Source organism: Anopheles bellator, chromosome 1, assembly GCF_943735745.2.
Source record: "Anopheles bellator chromosome 1, idAnoBellAS_SP24_06.2, whole genome shotgun sequence".
NCBI classification, from domain to species: Eukaryota; Metazoa; Arthropoda; class Insecta; order Diptera; family Culicidae; genus Anopheles; species Anopheles bellator.
Window position 1 is genome coordinate 19,801,869 of NC_071285.1, and position 13,484 is coordinate 19,815,352.

Genomic DNA, 13,484 nt, shown 5'->3' on the forward strand with positions numbered 1-13,484 from the left:
AGCCCCCGTTCAGCTACCACACTGGACATTGTGCGAACTACTTCGAGGCGAGACCTACGCGCTCTGGCCATTGTCACCCGCCCTAACCGCAGCGTAAAATGGCGCTTGGCGTCAGACGCATCAAATCATAAATCCAAACCAGGCATAACGCAACGCAACCCCCGGCGGACTCGGCTGACCACAGGTCGGTCAGCCACCGGCTCAGAGGGTGCGTGGGTGTCAATGCGGCCTGAGTGTACCCTGACGGATGTAAATTTGACAATCTGTGTCAGGTTTTAGGTTTTACGATTTTATTTTTGTTGTCATTTTCGCGGCCGGCACTTCCCCGGCGGCCGGCTCAGATCGGTAACAGCGGGTTTGGGTTTCTCTGCTCTGTCTGCTCGGCGTCGGCGCAGCTCCAAAACGCGCGCCAACATCCTCGAAACGTGCCACCAAAAACCTGTTCCTACCTTTTTTGCCCGCTTTCGGCATCTTTTTAGCCCCTGGAGCCCCGGCGCGGTCCCGGCGGTTGGTGGAACATAAACATAACGGTGCAAGGAAAACAATTAGCCGTGCCGCGGATGAGCAAATGGGTCTGTGCCGTGCTGTCTTGCTGCCCGGTTCCCTTTCCCTTAAAAAGGATACCCCGAATAGGAGTGTGGCGTCGGGCCCCAGGAACCTTTGGAGGGTTTTAGGCCCACCGAGAGACGTCCGAGAGCGACGCGACGTGCAATATATCGCGCCCCGAAGCCAGCAAAAAGTGAGAAGAAGATACGGTTTTACATGCGAACAAGAGATAATCCTCCCTTGAGCCGTGTGTATGTGTGTCTGTGCGTGCCCCTGTGTGGCGAACGCAGGCGTTATAAAACAAACAACACTCGCAGGCACCGCATTTGTGGCCCGAAGGTGATGTGGCCTCGCGCGCTGGGTCGCAGGATCGCGAGGCGCAAAAGGCATCTCGTCGAAATCGTTCGCTCGTCGCTATCGTGAGCCTTAAGGCGGGCGGTGGCGGTGGAAAGTGTAAGAAGCGGCCCGGTCCGGGCCATTGCCGAAAAAAATATGTATTCCAATTAATTCTACAATATACGCAACACGATAAACTTGGAATCATATTTATGGACCGCCGGCGGTAGTAAGTAACCGCCGGAGGAATCGAACGAACGAAGGCCGGCACCGAAGGCCGGGCGGGTTGGCAAAGGGCTCCGCGGAATCCGCGCTTTGTTTTGGGTAATGGGTCAATCGTGGGACAACTGTTGGGCGGGCTTAGCCCGCCGCTGGATGTCAAGCATCGTTCGTTCCGGATCGGTTGGATCTCGCGAGGCCTCAAAAGCATATTTATGCTGTCAGTTGATTCATCGCCATACGTCAACTAACGGACTATTTCATTTTTACGGTAGACTAAAGAAGCTTAAAACAACTCAAAACAAGATGTCGTAAGCTGGACAAAGATGTACAACAATTTGTGTAATTTATTCAATTAGGAACCTAAATACGAAGAGATGCACTCGAATAGCAATGCGGCCAAAAAATATCGGGAATTTGCTTGTAACTCAAAGCTTCTTCTAAATGTATGTAATCGCCTTTAAAATGATCACAACTCTATGCAATACACCTAAGTCTACATTTGTTTTAATTTTTGAAACAGTCCCGAATGATTTTTTAGCACAAGCCTTCGAAACATTCTTCGTGTCGGCTCCGATCACACAAATATTGACTGTAAAAGGTGATCACGAAAATGTAATGCAAAACATCCGGAGGAAGTTGAACCAAGAATTGGCCCTCCATAATATTTAATCTCTTTTACCAGAATAGAATTCTTGATTCCCAGTTTGGGCGGTTTGGAAAGAATTCATGGTCAACCGTTTCCCGTTCCCGATACAACGTTACAGTAAGCAACAGCGATTAATATCGTCTCTGTTGCAAATCAAGACCGCTCGCCCGGTGCAATTGCCGAATAAGGAGCAGAGTCACTTATCAAGGCAAAAGTCTATAGAAGAAGAACTATATGTTCACTACAAAAGAAATGGAACCGAACCGAGGTTCGCTGATTCCCCCCCGAAATGGATATGGACAGCTTTTGGCGGCCTAACGATCAGTGGTTCCCGAAAAACACTGGCCCAAACCGGATCACTTCGGAGCCCGCTCGGAACCAGAAGTTCATCAAAGTAATATCTAAACATTTGACCCATCCCGATCCGGGCCCTGAAAATGGAATGGACCCGGTCCGCGTGTAAATATTGACAAAAACCTTCCAAACACACCACGAACGGCGGTATGGTTAGCGCATTGTGCGCAAGCGACCAGACGCCAGACAATGTCCTGACTCCGGTGAAGGGCCCGGTGAAGCGATCCTGCGCGCGCCGTTCGAGTGCCGTGACAATTTTTCATTACCCAACGGAGCATAATTTATGATCCCGAAGTGTCAGATCCCGGGTGTGTGGCGAACAAGGGGACAGTGTGCGAGAGGAGGAAGCATACCGGGGCGACGACCGGGTCGGGGTAAAGAACCCAAACGCCGGGTCCGTGTGCAAGAGAACCCGGGACGTCATTGATTATGAATTTCTAACAATGTTTTGATATGTTTCCCTTGTACTCGTTTCCCTGTTTGCCTTTCGATTTTCACCAAGGACTGCTAAACGTTTGTTCCAGGACCTTTGAAGAACTCGAGCACCAGGCCAGGCCCGCCACAATGGCAGGCCCGAGGGTTGCTCGCAGCCTTCTCGAAGCAAGAATAGGAGTGGAACAAATCGTTCCCGTACCTCAGAGCGACCGTTTGCTGACCAGCGTCACCGGATAGACTTTTATGAGGTTAATAAATTTCCACATGCCCACCGTGGACGCCAACGGGGAAGATAGGTTTCGGTACTCCAGTTTTGGGCTGTCCACAAAGTTGAACCCCGAAAAAACCGGATCGTCTTCGAATGTTTTCTGAGCGATCAAACGGCGGCTCGGTCGTGGTATGTAGAGCTACGGAATGGCCGGCGAATTGGCTCAGTTCGACGATCTGTGTACACACATCTCCCGACCATTGATCGCTTGGGCGATGGTACGCCATCCGAGTGCGTGCGTTTGATCAAATATTTGCGAAACATTAAAATAGTTTGAAGCCAACCAGCACAACCGGGTCCGGTGCGTGAGGGCCGGCCTCGAAGTGCCTTGGTGGCTCCATAGGGTTCCCTCTCGGCTTCTCGTGTAGGTCGGTTTAATAATGGATCGGGCCACTCGGGACGCAAATATTAGTCCAGCAATCGTAGCACATGCCAAGTAATTGCTCTTCAACAGCCGCGATGGCCGCGGCTGCCATCCGGGGCCGCGATCGATCCAGTTTACGGCGTGTGGTCGCCGAACGTTTTTGGGGGCGCTCAACATTTGGATTTGGTACGTTTAATTGGTACTAACGCGCTTTGGGCTTTGGAGAGGCCGCGTAATTGCCTCGGCGCCCGGCGGTTTGAAGGTGAAAGCTGCCGGTGCCGGAGATGAATGGGCTTTGTTTACGTTTCGTTGGCCGTTCCGTTGGTACAAAGTGCTCTCGAGCGTTGTACTTTTGTTTGACTTATGAGATATGTTTTATGTTTACTATTTATTAGTTTCCGTTTTTTTGTGTTCCTCCACCGTAGGGTTTAATAGAACATGAACATTTCCAGTCGATCATTAACGTTTCTCCCAAGTTGCCATAAATTGGTTTCAACTAACTTTCGTACGAGTTTCATTTGAAAGCATAAAAACATGAAATTAACCAGGCTTCACCCCTCAAGCCTTGTTTATAAGAAAAAAATCTGTCTTGTAACAAAATCAAAGTGTAAAGAACTTAAATAAACATTCAAACAATCCTTCGAGACGGTGCATGCGATTCCCTTCCAATTCTGATGACGACGGTGGAAGTAACGTACTAAATCAGCAAACTAAAGTGGCTTCAGATGGAACTATTGGGACCAGAATTAAGGAAGAAGATATCGCTGGCAGATTGACAGTTCAGAGTGCGTTAAAAATGTACAAGGACCAACATCACACGCTAAACATGAACATCATTAATGGGAATCTATGTAATACGTTCATTTTACTGACCGAAAGCCATATTATGGAAGATATACGAATATGTATAGAGTTAAAAGCCTCTCGGAAGGAGAAATTGAAGGCATTTCGGAAGGAGTTGAGAATTTCTTCAAGGAATTTCTTGCCATATTGGTCGAAGAAAATACTTTAAGCAATAATGGAGCAATTTGGAGCAATAATAGGGAACCATAACTTTCACTAGACGGGAATTTAGTGAGGTTCTGCGAGGCATTCGTTTCGCCTAATAAATCAGAAGAATCAACGTTAACGAACAGACAAATTCCGCTTAGTTTTAGCCGTTTGGGAAAAATTTATTAAAGACATTTGAATCTGCTTCAATCCGGAAACTTCTATGTCTCTGTTGTCACTGATCAAATGGCACTGAAATATACGGGTTTCAGAAGGTGGCCACTTCAAGTGTTGTTGAATATTTCATTTTACCGGAATAAATAGATGGATGTAGTTAAAAACAACCGGAGGAAATATCTTACGGGAAGATTTTCAGAGAACTTCCACAATCGGCACAGTTTCTGTACGCAAAAGGTGTCGAAAAGGCTGTTGTGTTTTTTTATACGACAATGTCTATAAATTTATTTGTCTATTACAATTAATATTGTTCAACGATTTTTTGTTTTATTTTTAGATTTAATAGGGCTGGTACTAACAACAAGTGTTAAATAAAATATTCAATTTTAAAGTCTACTTTAACGATTTGAGTATTTAACGAAATGTGACGCTCTGATTCATGACTCTCGCGACATTTGACAATTTTGAAAACTCGGATTTTCCTAATATTATAAATATTGATCTCAATCGGATGAGATTCATCAAAAATACTGACGGCAATCTGTATCCGCTCAGCTTAGGTCCGCCCAAAACATGAAATCACAATGTCGCAATCTGTAGCCTTCCAGAAGCCTCACAGCAGCAGCAGCAGCAGCAGGAAGCGCTCTTCGAACGAAATCGGATTGCAGGTTGCATGGCGGCCACCGACGTAAGACGGCGACTGATGAGCGTCAAAAATGTACAAATTATTTTCCACAAATTTACGATCCCGAACCGGAGCGGAGAGAACAATTTACATTTTGCGCTGCATCGCGCATTATGAAGCGTCGCGCAATGCGGTCGCGTTGCAAAGCCGCATAATTACATCGATTGCATCCCCTCGGTGGCCACCGTCCACTCCGCGCGAGACCGGCCCACCACCACCGGTTCGGCACACCGGGCTGTATCGATTTTAATGACTCCGCGCCGTCCGCGTACTCGTGGCAAACTGTAAATAACTTTACGTTTTATTTGGCACATAAATTCCTTCGGTTTGGCCGCTGGCGGCCACCACACCCGAGCCCACCGGTCGCCGGTCGCTTGCTCGACGACCTTCGTGCACCCCGCGAGAATGTCGTGGTCCATGGCGAAGGCAAGAAGCCGAGAAAGCAAAAGGAACAAACAGTCCGGGCCAGGACCGCCGATTCGTTGGCTTTCGCTGGGTCAAAGCACCGAGCACCGAAAGAAAAAAAGAGCAACGCACAAGGATGACACGGATTTCGTCTCCGTCCGTCGGGAGCGCATTTCGCGAACGCTGTCCCTTGGCATGCATTCGGGTCAATCCGGTTGAGGGTGAGTCTTTCCGGGTTTCCTTCGTCTTTTTTCCCTTGGCTTTGGCACACAATCAGCTTGACTGATGCGCGCCTAGTTTGGCGATACCGCGCTGGCCACGGGATGAGTAAGTGCCGAAATGTGTACGCACCTCTCCGGTGGGTATAAATTCGAATCAAGGTGCATCAAATTTGAATTTAATGCACCATGTAGCGGTGGGGTGCTCCACGCTTCCTCCAGATGATGCGTTTGGCCGCCCGAGAGCTCTCGATTCGCCGTTGGTGGTGCGCGCACGCGTGTGTCCGTGGCCGTCCGTGTCGTCGGCGTCGGGCCGACCGCCGAAAATTATGATCGCAAATTTACATTTTTATATTGAATCCGAACACGAATCACATATCTGCGCTTAAGCCTTATAAAAGTGAATAGCCGATAGCCGACCACCGCGCAGGACCTTCTTCGGCGGCAGGCGGCCCTCGACTGAAGAACGACGGGTTTGGGCAAGGCACTAAATTAGGTAGAGTTATTTGAAGCGCATCCTGCAAATGACTTTTGGCATGCGACGCGCTAAGGTCCTGACCGAAAAACCGCTTCATGTCGCCGTGTACGATGGAGCTTTCATTTGCAGCATTTGATGCTTCTCAACTTTCACGAAATCACACCACGAGGTCGTAAGGTTATGCGCATAAGGGAACCCCACTGTAGCATAAAACATGTAGCATAAAACTATGGGAAGGTAAAATACACCGAAAATAAGTTAAAATACGTGATAAAGTTATTCAAACCGGAATTAAATAAAACTACTATTTTATATTCATTGGAGACTTAAGATACAATATGAGCTCTGCTTTTAGTTTTAATGGTTTTTTTATTAGTAGAATTGGCTGAGCCATATTTAGCACCAACTTAAAGCACTCAAGTTGATGCAATTTTCAAGGCTCGAACTGACGCCTTTCGATATTTATTATATCAACATTTGAATAATATGTAAAAGTATGAGCAAATTTTTTTTTGGATCGCTCGTCAATGACGTTGAATGTTAGTCTGAGCTGCTAAGAGCAAAATTATGACGATTAAATAGTATTCAGAATTACAGCCATTAGTGGAAATAGGTTAAATGTTGAAGTAACGAAAACAAGTTAAATTTAAAATTTCGGCTTTAACCACCGATTTCTTTCGTTTTGCTCGGTATTAAAGCAACCAGAGTAGAGTTAATCAATAGTAATTAATGTGGTTTTACAGGTTTTAATATTACAAAATTCAGTGTTGAGGATTCTCTGAACTAATGAATTTTTGTTATGACTTAACAAGCGTTATGAGGATTTGAACTTTTCTGCTACATGGCAACAACAACATCAACATTGGGAAACAAATTATAACGAAATTATGGTCCAGAAATTCAATGTTTCCAGGAATCTTACAAGTTGGTGATGACTCGAAAGCTCACTAAAAATGGATTAAAGATAAAAATAGTCATGAAGGAATAAGTATTATTGATGGAGATTTCTCCCTACCTATGTAATGTTTTTGATCAACTAAAGATCGGATCGGATCTTTAATCAGCAGATCGGATACGTCATCGGCAAGTCCTTTGAAACGCCAGATAATCGAGAAATGAGGATGAAATGAGGCGTAGCGACGCGCACCGGGATCAGCTAGTAAAGATGATTTTTGATTTCGTTAAACCATTTGTGTTCTTTAACTGTAGGATACTAGGTAGCCGTACTTTTAACAGAATAAACCATAAAATGCAGCAAACCAAACATTAACAAAATTCAACATTCAATCGCATCAACTGTTAAATTTAGATTATCGAAGTTACATTTTGGTTCAGTTGTTTTACAGTAAATAAATTTTATGAAAAATGGGGCCTATTGTTACCCATTGAGGTGTCGAAACACGCTTAGCGATGGCTCATCTAAACAAATCCTTGTCTAATGCGCAGCATAATCGAAAAGGTAAGCACGGTCGCTCACTGTTGAGTAGCTTTTAATAAATCATTGTTTCCCTTAAAATGCGTATCGGCCACCGGCTCATTGTCAAACCAACCAGCTCTCCTTATTCTGCCAGCTGGACGGCCCAGGACACGGTCCTCCAAAACAAAGGCTTGTGGCGCATGGCACAAACAAGCATCTTCGAAAACCAAATTTGTCTCACCCGATGGGCCCGATACAAACCCGGGCTGCGCTATGGCTCCTTGATTCGTCATCCTTCATTCGAGCATCATTAGCAGGACCTCCCAGACAGACGGATGGGCCGACATGTCGCAGACCATACACTTGGACCAGAACCGATTTGCTATTCCATTGAAGAGCAAACAAAAAGTGCATCTTTTACGGTTCGCACAACACCATATTTGCACACGGTCATTAGTCATTCTCGAGTGCATTTGCATTGTTTCGGTGTGTGATCGGTGCATCAAACATTTGGAACTTTTGGCAACGGCAATGTCGCCCGATCGGGCAAAAACACACTTATCACCGTCCGATGGCCACCGATCAATGTTGGTTCGTCCTAAAGCATATCCGTGACGGATTGGTCTCGGGCGTGTTACGACGGTTGACCCACAAAAGTTTGCATCGGAGCATTTTTCGGTGTTTTCGTTAGAATGCTGCCTGCCTGAACGGAACATGGACAGGACACATGTATTAATCATCATCAGGGGAGCGTAGTTTTAGAGAGAGATAGTTTTGAGCCACAACCTATAATAATTTATATAAAATTTCAGTTACGAAAAACTCGGTTAGCTGATGTAAATTTAAATTAATTGTCATAGCAATCTACTTAATAGTCAATGCAATTTTTTCTATGTTCACTAATTCTGTTTAGAGAGTGTCTAGATATTTATATTAATTCACCAAACCCCTTCGAATTTGCTCTTAAGGCCACTTTAGTTCCTTTTGAGTGTGCTCTAATTTGTGGTCCGTCTGCTTCCATTGGATCCTGCACAGCCTGCCACAGGCAGTCTGTACAGGGCCTGGGTTCTGGTTCTGCCATGATTATTATCGTTGCGTAGTCTCGCAGGTAGGGAGCTGGTCGTAGCTAAAAAAGTCAGCCTAATGACTTTTATTGTCCATCTCGTGAAGGGTCTAACAAGGAACCAGTTCTCCGTCTTCGAAAGCTCACTCGGCTACCGTTGGGACGCAAACTCCGTTCGAACCCGACTGTTATGCGACGATAAACGACTGCGAACGACGAAAGTTTGCAGATTTATTGCTCTCGATACGCAAAACTACGCCAACGAGTCCGCGCGGGCAAGCAAACCACCACCATCAGTGGCCGGGCTGGCCACCGTTAGTCAGGCAGCTTCTGCCACCGGGCTGATCCATATTACAATCTTGGCGAGTCAATTAAAAAACCCTTTTCTTGTGAGGAATTTATGACAAGGCCAATGCGTACGTATCGGCAGCCCGAGCCGCAATCGAAATCGGGATCGTTAGGGCAAACTAATTTAATAATACGAAAAGTTTATGTTGTCCAGATCGTTTTATGGGGCACCATCGCTCTGGCAGACGAAAGAAATTTTCCTCCGGTCGGAACAGCCCATAATCCCGCGGGAGTGCCCCGTTGGACGTTAGTAGAAGATAGTGTAGTAAACCGAACCTACGATTGATCGCTTCGGAGCTGCCACTACCGGACCCGTAAGGTTGGAAAACAGTTTTATGCTTTTATTTTCTACCACTGGCCACTGGGAGCCGAAAGTTATTCCAATTTTTGCGCAATTGACACTTAATGGCCCCTTCTGATTTCGGTAGCGACTGAGCCGCGGGGATATTCGAAAGGGTTGAGCTCAATATGCATATTCACATTTCGAAAAGTGTGCGCACATTATAGACCAATGATTGTGGACCTTGGACCCAGACAGACCGCTCGGCACGGGGAACTGCTCAGCATCACGACACTCACGAATCATCTGCTCGCTAACAAAGATGCACACACGGCCCGGCTGCCCGTGTGTTACGATAAAAGCATGCGAAATCTATTAATCAAGTCATGAAAGTATGCGAAGGCTTCGCGAGCCCCGCGGATACACCATTAACTGGCATTGTCGTTAAGTCGGAGTCTGGACAGAGCCAGCGCAGTGAAGGCAGCTAGGCGAACATGTGCACGGACGCTCTCGGTGCACACTTGCAACAAAACAAAACATTTAGAAACTCGCCAAAGGGGGGCCCACCTCGGCCACCAGCGCGGCGGGTATGTGTCGGGGAGCTCCTAGATTCAATCAACGTGAACATCATCATTTTCCCTTTTCTCACAACATGATGTACCGTTCGGTAGCCGATCGATGAGTCAGCTTCTCGCCCGACGACCCTGCATCGCGGCTGCCGGAGAATGTCCGTGTTCCGCCCATGTGTTCCCAAGCACCCGGCGCATATTCGCCCCAGGAATTGAACCGTGGGACGAGGCGATCACGCGGCGGCGATTCGGGCGATAGGGCGATATTTTAATTGAAAATTATTACGATGCTGAAATGTTTCATTAGCTAAAATCTAGTTTAATAAATTTGATTGCTACCATTTCGCGGCTGAACAACATGCTCCGGCGAACGATCAGATAAGGGCGGGAACGATCAGCGCACGGGCGAGCGAACGGGCCCGTGTCTGAATATTGGTTTAATTCACGATTTGGCTCCCGTTTCACGGTGTGGTCCTGTTGATCTAAACGATCATTAAAAATGGAACCAACCGAACGCGCCTGTTAAATAGCGGAATAAAGAGGCGACAGCCGGGCGTGCTTCATCGTTTGTCTCCTGTCCTATTGGGTCGTCGAATAAAAACAACCCAATCCAAACTGGAAGCGGTAAAATTTTAAGGTATGGTTGAGCTTCCAACCATGCTATACTTTAATGCAGAGAGTTGTTGCTGCATTGGAAGAACGAGTTGAAATTATTTGAAGTGTGAAGTAATTTAATGACCCAAATTAATATTAGTTGCATGGTGCTGTCATTGAACAATTGTGTGATATTAATTTATTATTTCATTGCCTAGTAAACCCCGCAAACTTATTCCACACAAACATTAATGCAAGCGATCATTAGAATCGAATCGATTAGATCGATATTTTATTGGTTTGACGCTGACATCCGATTAACATAGAATAAATGTGCATTGTTCAATGTTGTCTTCGGACAACTGAAAATCGTTGAAAATCTAGGTCGATAATCAAATGGCTTAAAGAAACATTAAGTGAATGTCTAAAATTGATTTAGCCGAATGCAGTATTATATCAATGCAGCAGAAGCTCCATCTGTCGATGAATTTCAATATGACTGTTCAAATGTAATGCCGATGATTTTTATTAAATTTTGAATAATATTACATATAATATTTAATAAGTTCATTTATCAGATTCAGCTACATTCGGTTTCAGCAGTTACAACTTGTTTATTGATTTGTTAACATATCCGGTAGAATACAACTCATCACAAATACATCGAACTCATAAATAAACGTTCTGCATTGATTCTGAGCAACAATTACTGAGAACAAAGTTTTAATTAAGTTTTGGTTCGTAAATAAATTTCCTAGTTAGTTTGGTTAGTTTCCCTCGAATATTGGCTTCTATTGAAACGAGATTAGTTGGTGAGATGTTACGATGCTGTTATGCTTTCTGTAACAAGTAACGCGCGATGAAAACATCGATTCGGACGTTAAACATTGAACGCTAATACTTTGAATTTTGTTCTAAAAAATAAATATAAGATTAAAGCCAGATAAGATGTGGAATTTTTAATTATAACCAATCAGCTATAATTGGATATTATTTCTGTGAAATAAGTATGACCATGAATGTATAGATCAACTTTTTGTTTCTCCCAATTTGAAAGTAATAAACTGCTCCTCCAAACACACGAGCATATTGAAAAGGAAACTATTGCAAAAATTCTCTTTGTTTCGCGTACACGCTAAGAAAATATGATTGAGGTTTGGTCACATGGACTTATCGATAGTTGACAGTAACAATGATTTTAACCACCTACAATACGCTTAAAATCAATTTAAAGTAAATTTATAAAGCATTTAGAGTTTATGTCACTTCAATATTTAAAAGCCATAGAATCCTAGTACTATCTGTTTCGATGTTTTTGGCCAAAAGTCGTTGCCATTGAATCAGTTCGTAAGCTTTTTTCGGTTTCGGGTACAGTATTTTGTTAGTCTAAGGTCCCTATCCTGCGTGATGGGGCTACCATCTTAGGTGTAGCTTCGAAGGAGGAGCATTTCGCCTATCGGCCACTGGATGCCAGAAAGACGCTGTTCGCGCCACAACCTCATCTGATGAGCTACTCTGAATGAAGCATTTCCGGGTCAAGCCATGGAGATGCGCTAGGAAGGAACTAGAGAGAGGAGCTATATTTTGCGCTCCTTGGTCTCATCAATTCAACACACGATGTTTTTAGCACCTCTCTGAAATACTAATGAGACGAGACAGTTTACAATCAACAAAATTATCCGAGAACGGACATCATCGAGCAATCTTTGGTTTACTTTTTAAACTATTTAACAAAATCACGAACCTAAAAATTTCAACAAAATTTGACGTTCGTGTTTGAAAACCCGATTAAAACACGATCATAGAAAGTAATTCAGAAAACCTCAACCTAAGCATTTTATTGGGCCCGCTAAGCCTTGTCTTGTTCTAAGCTCACCAGTTTTGCTGTCAGGCTTTGGACTTGGCTTAGTCCAACCCACGTCATGAAGAGAAAACGGCTCGCCTGGTAAACGGCAAACGCGCATACGATTAAATCGCTCTAAAGGGATTACTTTCGCGAGCACACCGGAGCGACACAAGGACGCCCGGCGCTTTCTTTTGCGAACCCGAAGAGTACCGCGAAGATTGCACTTTCCATCCGGCGCGATGTTCACACGCGGATTTGTCAATTCATCAATCATAGTGCATCATCGTTATGTTTCAACCTTTAATTGGCGCCGGAACATTCGGCGCTGGATTGAAATTGTGGCGCTGGATTGGAACCCTTCAAATCGCCTTAGAGTCGCCCTGGCCCTTGCCAACGGAGGCGGTAATCTCGCTTGCTCCAGTTTTAACACTCGATACTTAAATTCCAAGCTGGGAAATTCTCATCCCAACGTCGCTTTGTCGTCGTTGTCGCCGAGATCTGGAGCTCGTACAGAGCATCCGAGCAGTCATCCGAGTAGACCGAGGAGCCCCGAGATGGCCCGTTGGGGCCATCTTCCTATCTTAATTGCACAATCAAAACTCATCCACTTAGCGAGCACTATGCGCGCCTCGTCGCTTATGGTCTCCGGTGGAGTTTCGGGCTCGGGCCCGGGACTTTTGGGAGAGCGTAGACGTCGCGCGGGCAATTGCGAATGCTTCCCAGCGCGCGGTTTCTGGATTAATGAATTCACGGGAACCATAAACCCGCTCCATTCGTTGGCCGGCCTCAGGTGTGCACAGTCCGTCCGGTGCGTCCGGTATGCCCCCGAGATATGCTCGCGATGCTCGGCTTATGAGCCGCGGCCTTAAAAGCGTCCAGGCCGTCCGGGGTGTATGAACGTTTTTGTTCAATTTGCACTCACCTGGCCAGATTCTGTCTGGCCTCTCGCCGGACGATGTTCGCCGCCAGTCGGTTCGCGTAGTCGATCATACCGCTCCACTTGCCCGGCTAGACTTGCGGAAAAGTATCGTGCTCTGAACAGCTCAGGGGTCTGCGATCTGCATGTGCAGTCACGGGCTGGGATCTCTGGGTAGATTCACATTCCGCACACATGAATGAGAGCGCCCGGCGCAGCTGGCGGAACCGCGAACTTTGACGGAGCAGATTTGCCTGGCCGGAGGAGAATGTTCAGCGATACCTTCGTCAGCCTCGTTGCCTTACATTAGTGCGATAAGATATACAG